Raw genomic sequence first — 17,033 nt, forward strand, 5'->3', positions numbered from 1 at the left:
AAAGAACTCGAGTGTCCTCCCAAGCATTGTAACAAAATAAGATGGCTGGGTGACTTGAATATCTGAATTTTGATTTCTCAGAGTTCTGCAGGCAGGACTCAGAGACAAGGTGCTGAAGTGAGCCTTGGCCTTTCTTGGGCGCTCTGTGCAGACGCCTACATCCTCCCTGTGGGTTCTTAGCCTCCCTACCCTACACTACACACACACTCACACACACACACACACACACACACACACACACACACACACACACACACTTCATCTTCCTACAACACCAGACATATTGTCATATTCTCTTTCTTTCTTTCTTTCTTTCTTTCCTTCTTCCTTTCTTTCTTTCTTTTTTTAGGTGTGGTGTCTCATGACAGGGTCTCACTAAGTACCCCTGGCTGTCCAGGAACTCACTATATAGCCCAGGCTGGCCTCATACCCACAGAGGTATGCCTGCCTCTGCCTCCAGGGTGACTCCCCGGCCTAGCCCCAGGCATTTTCTAAGTAGTAACTTCATTTAAATTCATGGAAGAACTCCACTGTGAACACAGTTATATACTTAAATGTTGGGGACTAGGCTCTTGGGGTGGAACTTGGAACATGGATCCAAGGTAAACCAGAGGAAATAGAGATGCTCTGTAAAACAGAGATATTTCTCAGAAAAGATTTAGTTGCAATGGAGTGGACAAATCACAGAGTTTCAGTTCCTAGGACTTTGGTTTTGTTTAGTTTTATTTTGGTGGCTTTTTGTTTGGTTGTGAAAATTAGAAGTTTTAAAGTTGCCCCCATAGACACAAACTTTAGAACAAAAGAAACAGGTTAGGCCTCAGAATTGTATGTCCCAGGAAGCCTCTCCAAGGAACTAGCAGACCATGAAGTTAAACAATCGGAGAAGCAGGGGACAGCTTCTCCTAGGAAACAATCTTGAAAAACAGAGTTTTTCCTTGTGATTTTTCACTGTTATTCTACACACTTTCCAATGACGCCATCCCTGCCCCTCAGGTTGTGGTTTCTCCCCTTAAATACCCTTTCTCCAAGCCTCTCGGGGTCGAACTTTTTTGCTGCACACTAGTCCATTTGGGCATAGGAGCACAGAGTGTTAGGCCCCCTGTATCCACAAAACTTGGCGGGCTTCCCTTCTATCTTTGCGCATAGCCAGCACTCTAGGACCGAGAGGCTTGCCTTCGGAGCCACTGGAGAGGCCCCTCTTGTTCTTCCTGGGGCAGTCCCTGACCCAGTGTCCTTTTTCTTTGCATTAGGCACACCGATCTTTAGCCAGGAATTCTCTTCTGTTGCCAGGTACTGTCTTCCTAGGTTCCCTAACTACTGTGGCCAGTATATGTTCCTCTCTTGTCTTTTATCTCTCTTTAGCTCTCTAGCTTCCTCTTCTTTTTGTCTCTTTTCTTCTCTAGCTTCCGGCTCTTTTTACCTTCTTTTCTCTTTCTCTTCCTCAGTCTCTCTGTTCAACCTTACTTTCTCTGTAACTTACACTAACTCTCTCAGCAACTTAGCTTAACCCCTCAAGTCTCTTCATATCTTTTCCTTACCTTAGCCAAATTGGTGAGACATTTTTTCAGCCCCTCAGAGACCCACCAAGGGAGTCTGGCGATAGACCTGGCGCTCCCTACCTTCAGGCTTATTGAAGTCAACAGTCAGGAGTGAGGGCCTTCCATCCATGTCTGGAACACTTTTTCTGGACTAAAGCCGGATTCTGTATTTCCTGTAACAGCTACTAACAAGCATCTCAAGTGGGATGGTGAGAAAACAAGAAGAGAGTCCAGAAGATAGAGATCCTCGGAAAAGGACAAAAACATTTAGTCGCACAGAAAGACAATCAAAAGATTAACAGACAAAAAAAAAAAAAAAAAAAAAACAGAAGTTCGCACAAAAACAAAACAAACGGCCGCTGTGAGATCACCACCAAACTGAACTGATTTAGACAAGGGCTTCCCTGAGCTCACCAACAACAGATGAAGGAGAGCAGATTCCATATCACTCTTACTTCTCAACCACAGACAGGTGAAGGGGAGCGGATTCACTTCACTCCTCCTTACCAAGGGGACACCAAAGACAGATGAGGGAGAGCAGATTCCACATCACTCTTCCTTCTGTCTAAAAAGTATGACAAACGCCCAACACAGAAGACTAACAAAATGACAAGAGAGACAAGGATGTCTAAAACTAGTCGTCCTCTGCGACTGTTCCACAAGAAACCAAAACCAGATCACCCGGCAAGGTCTCTAATCTCCTCACTTCACAGTGAGGAGATAGGAGGCAACCAGTTCATTCTGGGCCCCTCCACTACTCGAGGCATCCCCCAGGGTTGCAGCCTGCAGTTCCAGACAAGTCTGTTCCCTGCAGTCTTGGGGTCCTCACAGACCTCTGAGACAGCTGCCCCAAATCATTCCCACCCGGAGACAACTGGAAACAGATAGACAGTGGACAAGCAGACACAGACTGACAAGTGCGGCACCACTCACAAAGAAACACTCAGACAAACATCCAACTCACCTCCAAGGGGTCTTCAGGGTCTGGGGTGGGCGCGAATATCCCAGACGAGCCCCCAAATGAAAGATCCCCAAAGGGAGACCCTTACTCAAGTCTCGGGAAATCTCGGACCCCAGACACAGAGAGACCATTTTGGAGGTAATATGCAAAGGCGAGGTTTATTACTGAGACCTATTATGGAGATCTCCGGGCCAACACTTATCCCACGCAGGAGATAGAAGTGTCGACCCCGAGAGGCTAGGAGAAAGGGTATTTAAAGGGAGAAACCACAACCCAAGGGGGCAGGGGTGGTATCATTGGAAAATCACAAGAAGCTTCCCGTCTCTCAAGATTGCTTAACTTTATGGTCCGCTAGTTCTTAGGAGAAGCTTTCTTTACTAGGTCGGGATCAACTATCTAAGGACCTTATCTTAAACCCTTTTATCTGGATCCTGGGGGAGCAGGTCAAGAAATGTGACCTTTTACTTACAGGTAGAGGGCAGGGTCTGGAATTTGGGGTATTTAGGGCTTTTTGAAACTTCTGACTTCTTAGCTGCATGTTTTATTTTCTCACAGCCCGTCTTCTAACCTCAAGACCCTTAGCAGGACCTCTGAGAATCCAGAACTTCTAAACTCACACCCAAGCTGGACTTTGGCTTCTCATCCCTCACTGCTTCTCCTGGGAGCCCTTCCTTCACCAAATGCAGCCTTAGGGACACTTGCTTGGGTCACTGTGTATCAGAGCTTGTGTTAGGGCTAGAGCAATGCTCAGTGCTCAAGTCCCCTTGCTGTGCCAAGGTCCATGCACCCACAATGAAGAGCTTATGACCTCTGACTTCAGCTCCAGAGGATCCCACGCACTCTTCACACCTCCAAGGGCACCTACATGGACATAGCATATGCACACACATACACATATAAACAAATGAAGAATCTTAAGTACTCAGTAAAGCTGGAGGCCGAGCTGTTGTTAAGTTCAAGGCCAGCCTGGGCTGCATAGTGAGACACCGTCTCACAAAACAAAACACCAGAGTGAGCCTTGGGTATGGTGAACACTCATATAATTCAGGAGGATGGGGTAAGAGAGTGGTGAATTCAGAGGAACCTGGGCCGAGGGTTAAGACAACCTCAAAACCAGACACAAGTATGCAGGTCCTGAGGGATGGGGAGTTAGACATAGTCTGATTCAGGATCCAGTGATGAGAGAAGCCAAGCTACTGAGGCCTTCCCCGCCCCTCTTCCAAACACCTCTTTGCCTGCACATAAGCAGTTTTCCACTGAGGGTCTGTGTTGGAAGCATTAGTTTCTCCCGTTAGATTCCTCTGTTCTCACTATCAGTAGCCCACGACCCGGACTTTTGTTTAACTTAGAAATAGTGATATTGTCAGAGCATGAGGACTGAGATGTGAAAGAGAAATTACAGGAACCCCTGTGTTGTTTACAGAACTTCCATGCCTCCCTCTTAAAATAAACAAATGATTTGTTTGTTTCTCATTTGACTTTAAGTTTCTGGGGTAGGATTGCTCTGTGTCACCCTGGCTGACCTGGATTATCTTTATAGACAAGGCTGTCTTCAACCTCACAGAGTTCTGCCTGCCTCTGCCTCCCGAGTGCTGGGTTAAAGGTGTGTGCCACTCGGTCTGGATAAATACATGATATTTTAAATGGAAATACAACTGATGGGAATATATTAATACCAATGCATAACACAATTAAATAAGAAATTACGAAGCAGGAAGTGAATCTTCAGAGGTGTGCAATGACTGGATAAAGCCGTCCACCCTGGGCCCTGTGTACACAGGATAGCATGGGGCAGACAGCTAAGCCCTTCAGGCTTCCCCAGGAGCAGCTTTCCTGTTCTTGGATGCAACTGATCCACCCAGTGAGCTCTTCCATTCTGCCCTCTGCTCTTTAGAGCCCAAGGCCATAAAGATCTCTAATGAGCCAGACACTGGGAATGGGACCCAGGGTGAGTAAGCAGCCTGAGGCAATGGCTTATCAGAAGCACATCAAAGCCCTTTAAGGGAAAGAAGAGGCCTACCTGGAGGAGAAAATATGCTAAGCCTAGGAAACAAGTGCTCTAGCTCCTGGCTGTCTGCTCTAGAAAGGCAGGACATGGATCTACATCTCGGGGACATTTCTACTTGCCAGTTCCATTGATCTGGTGGCATTGGAGATGGCACAGATCTCCTCTGCTGGCCATGATGACTCAGTGGGGGACAAGGACAGAAAGTACCCAATGGTCATTTGGATCAGTGCTAAGGATTGCAGCCTTGGAAAGGTTGACAACCCAGTGCCCTGGGCATGTGCAGCTTCTCTGTCTCTCACGTCCCTTCTGCTCTGTGTAATGCTTTTATATGTCACATTTCAGGAGGCTCTTAGCCTGCTCCACCTCTGCACCCTGCCTCTGGCTGAGATCCCTGCTCAAACGTTCCCTAGCCTCTCTAGACTGCTCAGGGCAGCTCTTCCAGGCAGGCAGACCCCTCCACACCCAGCTTCCTGCTTGAGCTTCCAGCTGTCTGCAGTGTTTATCTGAACTCGAGATGAGCTCATCTGCGCATGTCAGGCTTCTTCTGATTCCCCACAGCGTCTGCTCAGTGGGTTCCCGAGCTGGGCACCAAGACCTGGATTCTCCATGCTGCCAGTGCTCTGGCCTAGTTCTGAGCCAGGCTACACATGGCTCCAGCTTTGAGCAAATGCCTGCAGGCAAGGACTGACTTCAAGTGCAGATGTGCTGACATGGCCGCTATGCTGACAGAGGTGTCTCTCCGCCCTCCCTCTCATGGCTTTACAGGACCTTCTGCATGGTTTACATGCCTTCCATGCCTCCCTTTTTTCGTAAACGATGATTTTTTTTGGTTTGTTTATTTGTTTTTCAGCTTTTGGTTTTGGGATTTTTGCGACAGGATTTCTCTGTGTAACCCTGGCTGTCCTGGGTAACACGTAGACCATCATACATCACAATCGAATAAGAAAGGACAAAGACGAAAGTGGATGTGCAGAATTGAGCAAAGATTGGATAAAGCAGTCCCCCCCGGGCAAAGAGGATCCGAGATCCAATGTTGCCACTGGGGCAGATTCAATGAGGGCAATCACAAAGGAACAGGCGGTAACTTGGTCCTCTCCAAAGGAGTAAAGTCGGTCAAGTAACCCCATTCTCAGGTCTGCAATGCAGGGTATGGAGTTCCGTGGAATGGAAGGCTGTGTTTGATCCTCAGCGCCCAGGAAGAGAGGGAGAAGGCTGAGCAGCACCCAGAGGCCATACAATTAGTCCAGTCGTCCATTAAAAATGAGAAACCATGATTGTGAACACACTACCCATAAACGTGTAATTTTGTAGCATATAAAAGTAAAACCTGATGGGGACGGGGCACTAGGAAAGCTGATTCTCTGTTAGTGAAGTTAGGATGCCTTAAATTCAAAGTAGATGTTACAAATCTAGGATGTCAAGTGTAACTCCCCAGGAACACGTTTATCAAGTACGCAAAGAGAGTATAGTGTGTGTGTGTGTGTGTGTGTGTGTGTGTGTGTGTGTGTGTGTGTGTATGCGTGGTTTGTCCTGTGGTGTGTGGTGTAGGGGTGTGTGTGTCTGTAGGCCACATGTTCATATATGGGATTAAAATCTTTGACCACAAAAAGACAGCAAAGCACAAAAGGAAATAGGAGCATGGGAAGAGAAGCCATAGGCCCACAGAAGATGTAACCAATGATAGACCAATGATAGAATTATGTTCCTTCTTGACAGTTAAACAGTTTAAGATGTAAATAAACTATGTTCGCAAATATAAAATCAGAAATCAGCTGTACGGTTTTTATTTTTTATTAGGTTTTTAGTTTATGTTTATGGGTGTTTGCCAGTTTGTCTGTACATGCCAGAGTACAGACAGAGTGTGTTGGATAATCTGGAATTGCAGTTACAAAGGCATGAACCACCTTAAGGGGGCTGAGAATCCAATCTGGGTTCCTGTGACAAACAGACAGCACTTTTAACCACATGAGCCACCACCCCATGATTCCCAAAGATTATATGAAGGGCTCTCGATAGAAACGAAAACAGTTCTAAACAGTCATGCATCTAATGAACTACAAAATATATGAAAAATATTGGAGGAAATTCTGGCAGAATTGAAGGGAAAACAGAAAAGTCTGTTACAGGAGTGGGAGACTACTATGTACCCACTCAATTCTGGCTAGAACAAACCAGATAGATGTGGAAAGAGAGGGTTTGAACCACACAAGAACCCAGTAGAACAGAAGGGTTCCATTGGATGCTGGTGCTGGCATGGGAATAGCAGAGGCAGGGGGATCTCTTGAGTTCAACACCAGCCACTTCTACAGAGCGAACTCCAGGCCAGCCAGGGGCTACAGAAAGAAATCCTGTGTAGAAAAACCAGCCAACCAACCAACCTAAGAAACAAAGAAAAGCAAAAACGAATCAATTAACAAACAACCGAGAACCTGCGTTATTATTGAGGGGAAATGGCCGGATTCTCAGTGTTTCTGACGAGAAACTGTTTTGATTACCCCAACAATTCACGAGATGAAATCTTCTTTAAGCGCACTAAAAATTCGGGTCATAGGTTCACCTAAACCCTCAACCCATGAGAAGTAAGTTACAGGGTTCAAATCTACAACCAATAGGTTATTTTTGCTTGGGTTTGGTTTTTGTTTTTCCAGCCGAGTTTTTCTGTGTATCCCTGGCTGCTCTGGACTCGTCTTGCAGATCAGGCTGGACTTGAACTTACAGAGATCCCCCTGCCTCTCTGCCTCTGGAGAGCTCTAATTAAAGGCCTGCACCACCGTGCTTGACTCATAGGCAGTTCTTTAGGACCTTCGTTCTCAACTTTCCCGTCACAGGATGACTGCTTTAAAACCCACAAGGAGGGATGGAACGGGCAATACGCTGAGCTGTATGCAGTGCAATCCGGGAAGAGACACCATGGCTGTTAGCCTTCGTCAGGCTGCAACACTTTAATACGGTTCTTCGGTGGTGACCAGCAGCCATAAGATTATTTCGGCTCATGAGTATAATTTCTCCTACTGATATGAATTGTAATGCAGCTAATATGTAGGATATCAAATATGCGATCCTTGTGAAAGGGCGGTTCAGCCCTGCAAAAGCGTTAGCATAAACCTGTTGAAAACCACTGCCCCAAGGCTTCTTGCTAGCAAATTCAAAAATCCCAAGGCCCCGACCGGTTGATAGGTAGACACGGACTTCACTAGGCTCCTCCCACAAAGGGGGTGGTCCACGCAAGACCCCATAAAAGTCAAAGCCTTCTGAAGGGGTTTCTCCCATCCACCTAGATCACTTGAGCTCGTGGTTACCATCGGAGACCACTCTCTGGATCGGCTTCGGTAAGTCTCCATTCTCATTGGCAAAGTGATCAACCTGGGCTGGAACTTCTAAAGAAGGGGAGGTCAGAATTGCCAGTAGTGAGGCAGAGAGAAGTCTCTGCAGAGGTCAGGGGCAGGTATGCTGAGAGCCAGGGGGGTGTTATGCACGAGAAAAACGCAGCCTGTGTTGGAGCCTGTGCTGTGGAATTGTAATCAAAACAATTGTAATCATCACAACTGTCTTTGCAAGATGCAGTGCCAGCTCAGCCCTTCAGCAGGCCTCAAATGTGCCCACAATGCCAGGACTCATGATCCAGAAAGAGACCAGGCTGCGAGTGTGGTGACCACAACTCAAGTCCCAGCACTTGAGACAGAAGCAGGAAGATATGATTTTCATGCTGGCCTGGTCTGCACACGGAGTTTTGAAATAATAATTTTTAAAATAATAAAATGAAGCCAGGCACGGTGGCCAATGTCGTTAATTTCTGAAGTACGGAGAGGAGTCAGAGGCAGATGGATCAAGGCCAGCCTGATCCACCGCGTAAATTTCATGTCAACCGGGGCTCTGTAGACACACAGTCTCAAAAATAAATACAAATTCAAATAGTCATTTTGGGGATAGAATTCTCCTCTATAGCAATTCGCTATGTAAACCAGGATAGCCTCAGACACAGAGACACATCTTCCACTGTCTCCCACGGACTGAGATTAAAGCTGTGGGCCACCAGGTCTGGCCTAGGAAAGTACTTGTGTTAATGGTCCCTCAGGTACAGGAGGTCAGAACCATGTGCATCCTGAGGGCCTGAAGGTTACAGACCAGAGCCTGTGCTGTTGTGTGCACCAGAATTCCTTCCCTGCTTCCATTTTCTCAGATACTCATCCAAATCTGGCAGGTCCACTTTGTACAAATTAGAGTTGTCACCCTAGGGTGGGTCCAGCCTGACTGTCTGGGAATGTGAGTTGGAGTCATGAGAGAGGAAGTTTAAGATGCTCTTCTGGGTCTCTATTTTAAAATATTTATTTTTTGTTTTTAATATATATTCATTTTAAAATATATTATGTATAATAGAATACAGAGTATATATAATATTGTATATGAATATTAAGTATTATATTTGTTATATATTGTATAATTAAAATATCATGTTTCCTAGTTGATGAAAATGAGTGTATGTGTCTCTGAGGGACAAAAGAGAGAGTTGGGTCCGCTTGAACTGGAGTCTTTCATTAGCCACAGAAGATGGCTCTTGAGGTCTATTGGTTTGGAATAGTTATGCTCTGGTGTTTGGTTGGTTAAGCTGTGTGTGTGTTTGTTTCATTTTTGTGTTTGTTGTTTTTCTCGAGGCAGGCATCGAGATGACTCCCAGGCCATCTGGAATTTAGTCTTTAGGCCAGGGTGGCTCAAATCCACAGACCACCAGCATCTGCCTCATGTGGGTGGGGTTAGAAGTCGGAGCCACCACCACTAGGTTTAAGTTAATCCCATCATGCAACCTGCCCCCACCCACAGGACCTGCTGCCCCACCCACAGGGCTTCTCACAAAACTTTATCTTATTCACACAATTTCAGTTGGCAGTGGTGACGAAACCTTTAATCCCAGCACGAGGGAGGCAGAGGCAAACAAAGCCGATCCCTGAATTGGAGCGTGGAGTGGTCAACAGAGGGACTTCCAGGATAGCCAGGGCTACAGAGACACCCTGGCCTCAAAAACAAAACAGACAAATATTAATAATAAATTAATTGAAAATAGTAAACAAAAACTGAAAAGATTCTTTGTGAAATAAAGAGCCAGGGGTTGGTGGTCCATTCTTTCACTCACTGAGTACGCAGGAGGCAGAGGCACACAGATCTATGAGTTCGAGGCCGTCCTGAACTACAGAGGGAGTTTCAGGACAGCCTGGGCTACACAGAGAGACCCTGTCTCAAAAAAACTGATAATATGGGATGGAACCTTTGTTGTACGTTGGGTTTTGTTTGTTTGGTTGGTTGATTGGTTGGTGATAGGATTTCTCTATTTCATTAATTTTCTCTGTTTTGTCCACGGCATGCCCCTCCACTCTCAGCCTGCTGTGGATTTTTGAGTCAAGATCTCCCTGTGGGGCTAGAGAGATGTCTCAGTGGTTAAGAGCACTGACTTCTCTTCCAGAGATCATGAGTTCAATTCCCAGCAATCATATAGTGGCTCACACAACCATCTGTAATGGGATCTGATGCCCTCTTCTGATATGAAGACAGCTACAGTGCACTTAAATAATAATAATAATAATGAATCTTTTTTTGAAAAGATCTCCGTATCAAACTCTGCTAGGCCTATCCTAGGTAATAACTCTTCAGTCTTCCCCTTCCCCACAACCCCTCAAGCAACCCCGAGTCCCCTGTCTGACTGTCTCTTCCACTCCTGTCTATCAGTGATCATGTCTGTAGCATGGCTGAGTGAGTCTTCCACAGTAAATCCTGAATTTTAATCACCCATTTGTATCTGATGATGATCAGACTCCTAGACACTACATGGTGTGGGTACCATAATATGTATAAATATGTACATAAATATGTAGAAACATCAAATATCTTTTCAATTTTCTTGAGGTACAGGCCCAGAAATGGATTGCTGGGGTTGTACAGCAAAACCAGCCCCTGTGTGTCAACCCCATTCTCTACAGCAGTTGTGAGGTTCACCTTTCTGCTTTTCTTTTGGATTTTCAAGATGCTTTCTCTATAGCCAGGCTTTCCTGGAACTCCAGGCTGACCTAGAATTCAGATCTCCTGCCTCTGCCTCCAGAGTGCTGGAATCAAAGGCAAGCATCACCATCACCATGTCCCGGCCTTCATTTTTCAGTGCCAGCAGTAGGCAAGAATTCCTATTCTTCATAGCTCAACATCTCTAGTTATTAGTGTGTGGGGCTTCTCTTTAAATATTATCCATGCCAATAATTGTCTGCTCTGTCTCCTTTCATTTCCTACGCTGACATTGGGCATCGTCCCTGGCTTGGTACTCATTCGTGTATCTTCAGTGATATGTTTTGGGGTCCTTGGTCTCTCTGTGTTTGTGCTGTTAGAGGTGGAATCTCGGGCTTCTGCTCACAAGCTGTGTTTCTTTCCCTCGCCTCCCACTCTTTTGATGTGGTGGGGTTGAATACAGGGCTTTGGGAGTGATGTAGGAAATGTTGGTCTACGACTATCTACAATCTCCCATCTTTATATCTACTTATGATGGTTGTTATTGTTTTCTTTTTTTTCAGGGGGTTCTCTGTGTAGCCCTGGCTGTCCTAGAACACACTTTGCAGACCAGGCTAGCCTCAAACTCACCCACATCTACAGCCCGAGTGTTGGGACCCTGTGGCATGTGGAGACACCGCCCAGCTATTTATCTTTTAGGCACAATCTTTTGAATTTTCTTACTATTTACTTGGTTGGTTGATTAGTTGGTTGGTTGGTTGGTTGATTGGTTGGTTGGTTGGTTGGTTGATTGGTTGGTTGGTTGGTTGGTTGGAGACCGGGTTTCTCTGTGGTCCTCTGTGTTCTGGATCTCACTGTGCTGACCAGACTGGACTCATGTTCAGGGTTCCCCATCTCTTGTATCTGAGCTCTGAAGTTAACCGTAGGTGCCAGCCCTGCCTGTCTCTTTATCTTCTGGGAAATGAAAGTTTTATTTTTACATCTCGTCTGAGGACATTATAAACATGACCAAAAATGTCACGCAGAAGCCACTTTGTACCCTGAACATACACGCTAATGACAAGAACACTTTTAAAAAATCGTTGCTACTTTTTGAGTGAGTATATAAGGAAAACCTTGGAATGATGCTTGAAGGATCTAGAAATTTGTAAGTGGTTGAACTCTTTACAGACTTTACCTGGGAAAGTTCTTTTTGAAGATACTAAAAACTTAGTGTCAAAATGTCGAATTGCTCTCTCGTTTTCCATCGTTTAGGTTACCTGACGCTTTTCCTGGACTTTTTAGAGAATCTAAAATGTTAATGACCAAGCTGACAAGTCGATGACCTAGTCTTTGTGGTGTAGCATTTGCAAATCTTTTTAAAACAATGCTGTTTCCAACCACCGTAAATCACACAGGTGCAGTAGAGACATATGTATTTCCCCAGCTTTTTAGGACTAACATGGACACTTGTCCTGTTTGTGACCTGTGGTGCTTACTCAGGATCATCCTGTCAGTCACATCAATGCAGGTATACAGGTGACAGGCTATGCAGGTATCCATCACCTGGGGTTCCCTGACTCAGCATCCTTACATGTTGGCCCTTCTCAATCTGTCAGAAGGGCCTGAGGATTGAGGGGGGCGTCGGGGATTTCACTGACAAAGCCCCAAGTCTGAGTTTACTCTCCTGAGCCAGGCTGAAACAGCAGATAATATTTTAAGTTTTAGTTTTAGGACAACATTGGGGATTTCAGTTGTGCTTTCTTACCCCAGTAAACTAGGAACACTTTATTTCAAATATGAAAAGTATCACTCGTGTCTTCCACAAAATCCTGCATAGTTTTTGCTTATTTGTTTGTTTCTCTGTTGTTTTTGAAATCAGGTTTTGCAAAGTATAGGGACTGAGCAAACCTCAATGTCAAGATGCAGCTTCCTCAGCTCTCTGAGTGCTGGAGACTCAGGACTGGAGCAGAGCTGGTTGAAGCCATTGCGTCATCATTTCAGTTGAGGCAGGAGGCCCAGGACCATTCCTTGAGTCCTTTTCTGAGACAGAGTCAGGCTGGCCTTCCCATGACCACCTGCTTTCTCTGAATTCTAGGATTTCAGGGCCCTAAATGTGTGGTTCTGGATTCTCCTTCTGAGTTACTCTCTGTGGATCTCAGGATGGGTAAACAAAGTCCCTCCAGGTCCCTTATAAACCGGGGAAATACTAGTGGGTTTGGTAGCTGTTCGGGAAGACTTGAGCTCCAGGGGAAGGAAGGAATTTAGTGAGAGTGAAATGGATTTGTAATGGAATTTGAGTTCCATTACAGCTTAGGTGGGTGCTTCCTGTGCAATGCTGTGTGGTAATGAATTCTATTATAACTCTCTGCCTTAAAGATCAGCAACCTTGGTGAACCTATTTGTGAGTGGAAAGGGAGGGTCTAGGCTGGCAAGATGGCTCAGTGGGTAAAGGCACTCTCACCCAAACCTGAAACCCACAAAGTCAAAGTAGAGGACCCGTTCTTATAAGTTGTCCTGTGCCCTACACAGGTGCACTGTGGCACAGGCCAGCACAGGTGCCTGCACACATGAAACATATCACGTGGTATGACAGTCCTACAGTGACAGACATGGAAGGTTGAGGCAGAAGGATTGTAGGATCAGAGTGTGCTTGGGCAATTTTTAAAAAGGTTGTTTGGAGAGGCTGGAGAGATGTGTCATCAGTTAAGTGCATTGTCTGCTCTGCAGGGGACCCAGGTTGAATTCCCAGCACTCACGTGACTGTTCACAAGTGTCTGTGTAACTCCAGCTGCAGAGGATCTGATGCAGGGCCCTAGTCCTGCTTCCTGACTCTTCTGGTAATTTCAGCATGGACTTCACCACACTCATCAGTTCATGGGACTCTGTTTGCTGAAAGTGACGATGTTCAGTGAATTTGTATCATTTTCCAGCCAGCCTCTCTGCCCCTTACTGTTCTTCCAGGGAAGGAAGGCGTCAGCAGTGGAGCCAAAGTGTACACCGTGAAGGCAGTCGGCCTTGACCTTCTCCCACTGTCACGCTGGCTCAGTTACCCCCTTGCACGCTTGTTTTCCAAGTCTGATGTGTGTGCAGACTCCAGTGCAAGAGCACACACCTGCTGCGTCTCTGCATACCTCCCGGCCCTGATGGCCCCGAACTGATGCCCTTCTTACCCCAGGGCAGCTCTGCCTCTGTCCAGATGTTCTCTGCAGCTGTAACTGTGGGGCACTGGAAACCAAGAATCTGCTCTGGCCACTTTCCCACCCAGCCAGAGCAGCAATGCACATCCCGCCTTCCTCACAGGAAGAGTCACTGGTTACTAAGGAATGTCACATACGTATGCACCAGACACAGCCAGTGGGACCCTGGTTATTTCTTTTTAAACACTTTCTTCCTCTCTCTCTCTCTCTCTCTCTCTCTCTCCCTCTCTCTCTCTCTCTCTCTCTCTCTCTTCTTCTTCTTCTTCTTCTTCTTCTTCCTTCCTTCCTTCTTCCTTCCCTTCTTGTTTAGACTTAGTATTTGGACTCTGTATAGACCAGGCTGGCCTGCATCGTTCTCTGTAGACCAGAATTTCCTGGAACTCAAGCGTCTTGGCTGGCCTCTGCCTCCCTAGTGTAGGGATAAAGATGTGCACTGCCCTGGTGTATGTCATGCCCTAACCTACCTGCTTTCCCAGTTGCCACCTCTGCCCAGCTATTTATTTTTCTTAAACACAATCAGTTATTGATATGATTTTATCCTTTGGTTTTTCAAGAACGGTTTAGTGGTTATCTTGCCTGACTTGGTACTCACTCTGCAAACTGGACCTGGCTGGGAACACAATCTCTTTATTTTGGGTGTGACCCTCCCGTTCAATGGCCGAGCCAACTCCACACCCCCATCTCCTTTAAAGGATATGTTTGGTTTCTACTTCCTTAGTGTATTTTCCCCACCATTATGTCCGTGCACCACACACATGCAATCCCAGTTGATCCTGGACTAGGGCATTGCATCAGATCGTCTGGAGCTGGAGTTACACAGACAGTTGTGAACAGCCATGTGGGTGCGGGGAATTGAATTGGGTCCCCTGAAGAGCAGACAATGCTCTTACCTAATGACTCATGTCTCCAGTTTCTACAAATGACTTTTCCCCTAAATGTCCAAGCACACTTTGAACCTACAATCCTTCTGCCTCAACCTTCCACGTAGCTGGACTTAGAAGACTGCCACACGAGGTGGTATGTTTCCTGTGTGCAGGCACGAGTGCTGTCGTGTGCCACAGTGCATCTGTGTAGGGCACAGGAGACCTTACAAGAACAGGTTCTCTCCTTTCACTCTGTGGGTTTCAGGTCTGCGTGACAGCGCCTTTACCCACAGAGCAATCTTACCAGCCTCTTCCTCCCTTTCTGATTACAAATAGGTTCATCAAGTTTGTTGATCTTTAAAAAATTTGATCAATTTTTATTTCAGCTGACTTTTCTGTATTAGCTCTGCTCTAATGTTCTTCTTTGTCGTGTTTGAGTTTATTTTATTCTTAGAACACGAAATTGTAAATAATGTTAGCTCATTGTTTTGTATTTCCAGTCTTTCCATGTATTTGTATCTTTGCAGTAGAGTGCCCTCCCTATGGAGCTGTTTTCTCCTTAAAACAGGGACAGCCATGACTCCTGTGTCCTGGTGTCATTGGTGCAAATCTTATGTAATTCTATGAGACCTGACTAACTCTTCTAACTGGCTGTCTATGGCAATGTCTGCAGAGGCCCTTTGGAGTAAGAAAAGATGGTGGATGGTTTAGCTTGGCATTGGTGAGAAGGCAGGATGAGGACCAGGTCTTAAGGTTCTGTTGAGTGACCCTCTGATTTTACTTCCTAGGTTCTTACAACTGAAAATCCAGTTCTACTAACAGCTTACCTCCATCCTCCAAACTTCTGGGGCTATTGAGTTTCTCCAAGTCTTCCTGCCACAGAAGGACCAGGGCAGAGCTCCAGCTTAGCTTCAGGTCTTCATCCCAGTCTCTCAGAGCCCCTGTACAGGACAGCCAGCACAAGTCAGCCCAGAGTCATGACTTCCTGCAGTTCCACTGTGATGACCTCTGAATCTTCTTCTGTCCCTCACACAGTCACAACAATGCACCCTGCAACAGCCCTTGGTAAACCCCCTGCACAGCCACATAAGGCTGTTCCTATGAGCCAAGAAATGGTGCCTGTTGACATCATGCTCTCCACAGCAAGCACCCAGCTGACCCATGGCCAGGACAGCTCCAAGTCCTTACTCACTACATACCAGAAGACAGCAGCCACTGGAACCAAGGTGACAAGCCCTATTGAAGACAGCCAGATAAACACCATTTATGATAATCAGCTAGCAACTCTTACAGAGGGTCCTGTGGTGAGCTTCAGTGGTTACCAATCCTCATTTGAAGACTGTTCAGTCATTTCTGAGGATAACCAAGCTTCCGATTGGGGTCAGGTGGTAACTTCCAATGCCGATCAGACTTACCATGGGCACCAGATGATGACCTTCAATAGTGAGCAGAAAGTCAATAGAAATCAGGTGACAACTGCTATTGGTGACCAGACAGTCTATAGAAATCAGGTGGAAACGTACAATGACCAGAATGTATACAGAGATAAGGTGAAAATCCTCAGTGCTAATCAGGCCTACTATAATAATCAAATGACGGTTCCCAATGGAAACCAGACTCTCTATGGGGGTCAGCCATTGCCGTTTGATACTAACCAGACCCTCTATAGGGGTCAACCAATGCCACATGATACTAACCATACTGTCTCTGGGGGTCAGACAATGCCTTTTGACAATAATCAGAGTCTCTATAGGGGTCAAACAATGGCCCACAAATCTAAACAAACTCACTCTGGGTATCAGACAATGTCTTTTGATACTAACCAGACTCTCTGTGAAGGTCAAGCAATGGCCCATGATTATAACCAGATTCTTTATGGGGGTCAAACAATTTCCCATGATTCTAACCAAACTCTATATGGGGGTCACCAGATGCCTTCTGATACTAACCAGAATCTCTATGGGGGTCAGACAGTCCCTTTTGATACTAACCAGACACTCTTTGGGGGTCAGCCATTGCCGTTTGATACTAACCAGACTCTCTATAGGGGTCAACCCATGCTCTGTGATCCTAACCATACTGTCTCTGGGGGTCAGACAATGCCTTTTGACAATAACCAGACTCTCTATAGGGGTCAAACAATGGCCCACAAATCTAAACAAACTCACTCTGGGTATCAGACAATGTCTTTTGATTCTAACCAGGTTCTCCATAGAAATCAGAAAAACACTGCCAGCGATGAGACCAACTTCTATAGAAAACAGGCAGTACCCTCTGATGGTAACCCAATTCTCTATGGAGAACAAACAACAAGCCACTTCGGCGATCAAACTCTCTTTAAGGGTCAGCCAATGAATCCCAGCAGTCATTACGACGGGGCTCAGATAACTGGTTTCCAGACTCTCTGTGGAAGTCAGAAAACGACCCCCAGTGATGATCATCAGAACTTCTACAGATATTATATGACAGCCACGGAGGGTAACCCAACCTTCGATGGGG

At 46.0% G+C, this 17,033-nt stretch overlaps 1 long non-coding RNA gene across 1 annotated transcript; it reads right to left on the minus strand.

Moving 5' to 3' along the window:
* Positions 1-1,878: 1,878 nt before the first annotated feature.
* On the minus strand, positions 1,879-16,397 carry LOC134486978 (uncharacterized). The gene is made up of 3 exons (XR_010066604.1): positions 15,362-16,397; positions 11,216-11,446; positions 1,879-9,518 (listed from the first exon to the last, which is right to left on the minus strand). It is a non-coding gene; the product is annotated as an uncharacterized LOC134486978 (long non-coding RNA).
* Between the last annotated feature and the right edge of the window lie 636 nt (positions 16,398-17,033).

This window comes from Rattus norvegicus, chromosome 5 (assembly GCF_036323735.1).
Source record: "Rattus norvegicus strain BN/NHsdMcwi chromosome 5, GRCr8, whole genome shotgun sequence".
NCBI classification, from domain to species: domain Eukaryota; kingdom Metazoa; phylum Chordata; class Mammalia; order Rodentia; family Muridae; genus Rattus; species Rattus norvegicus.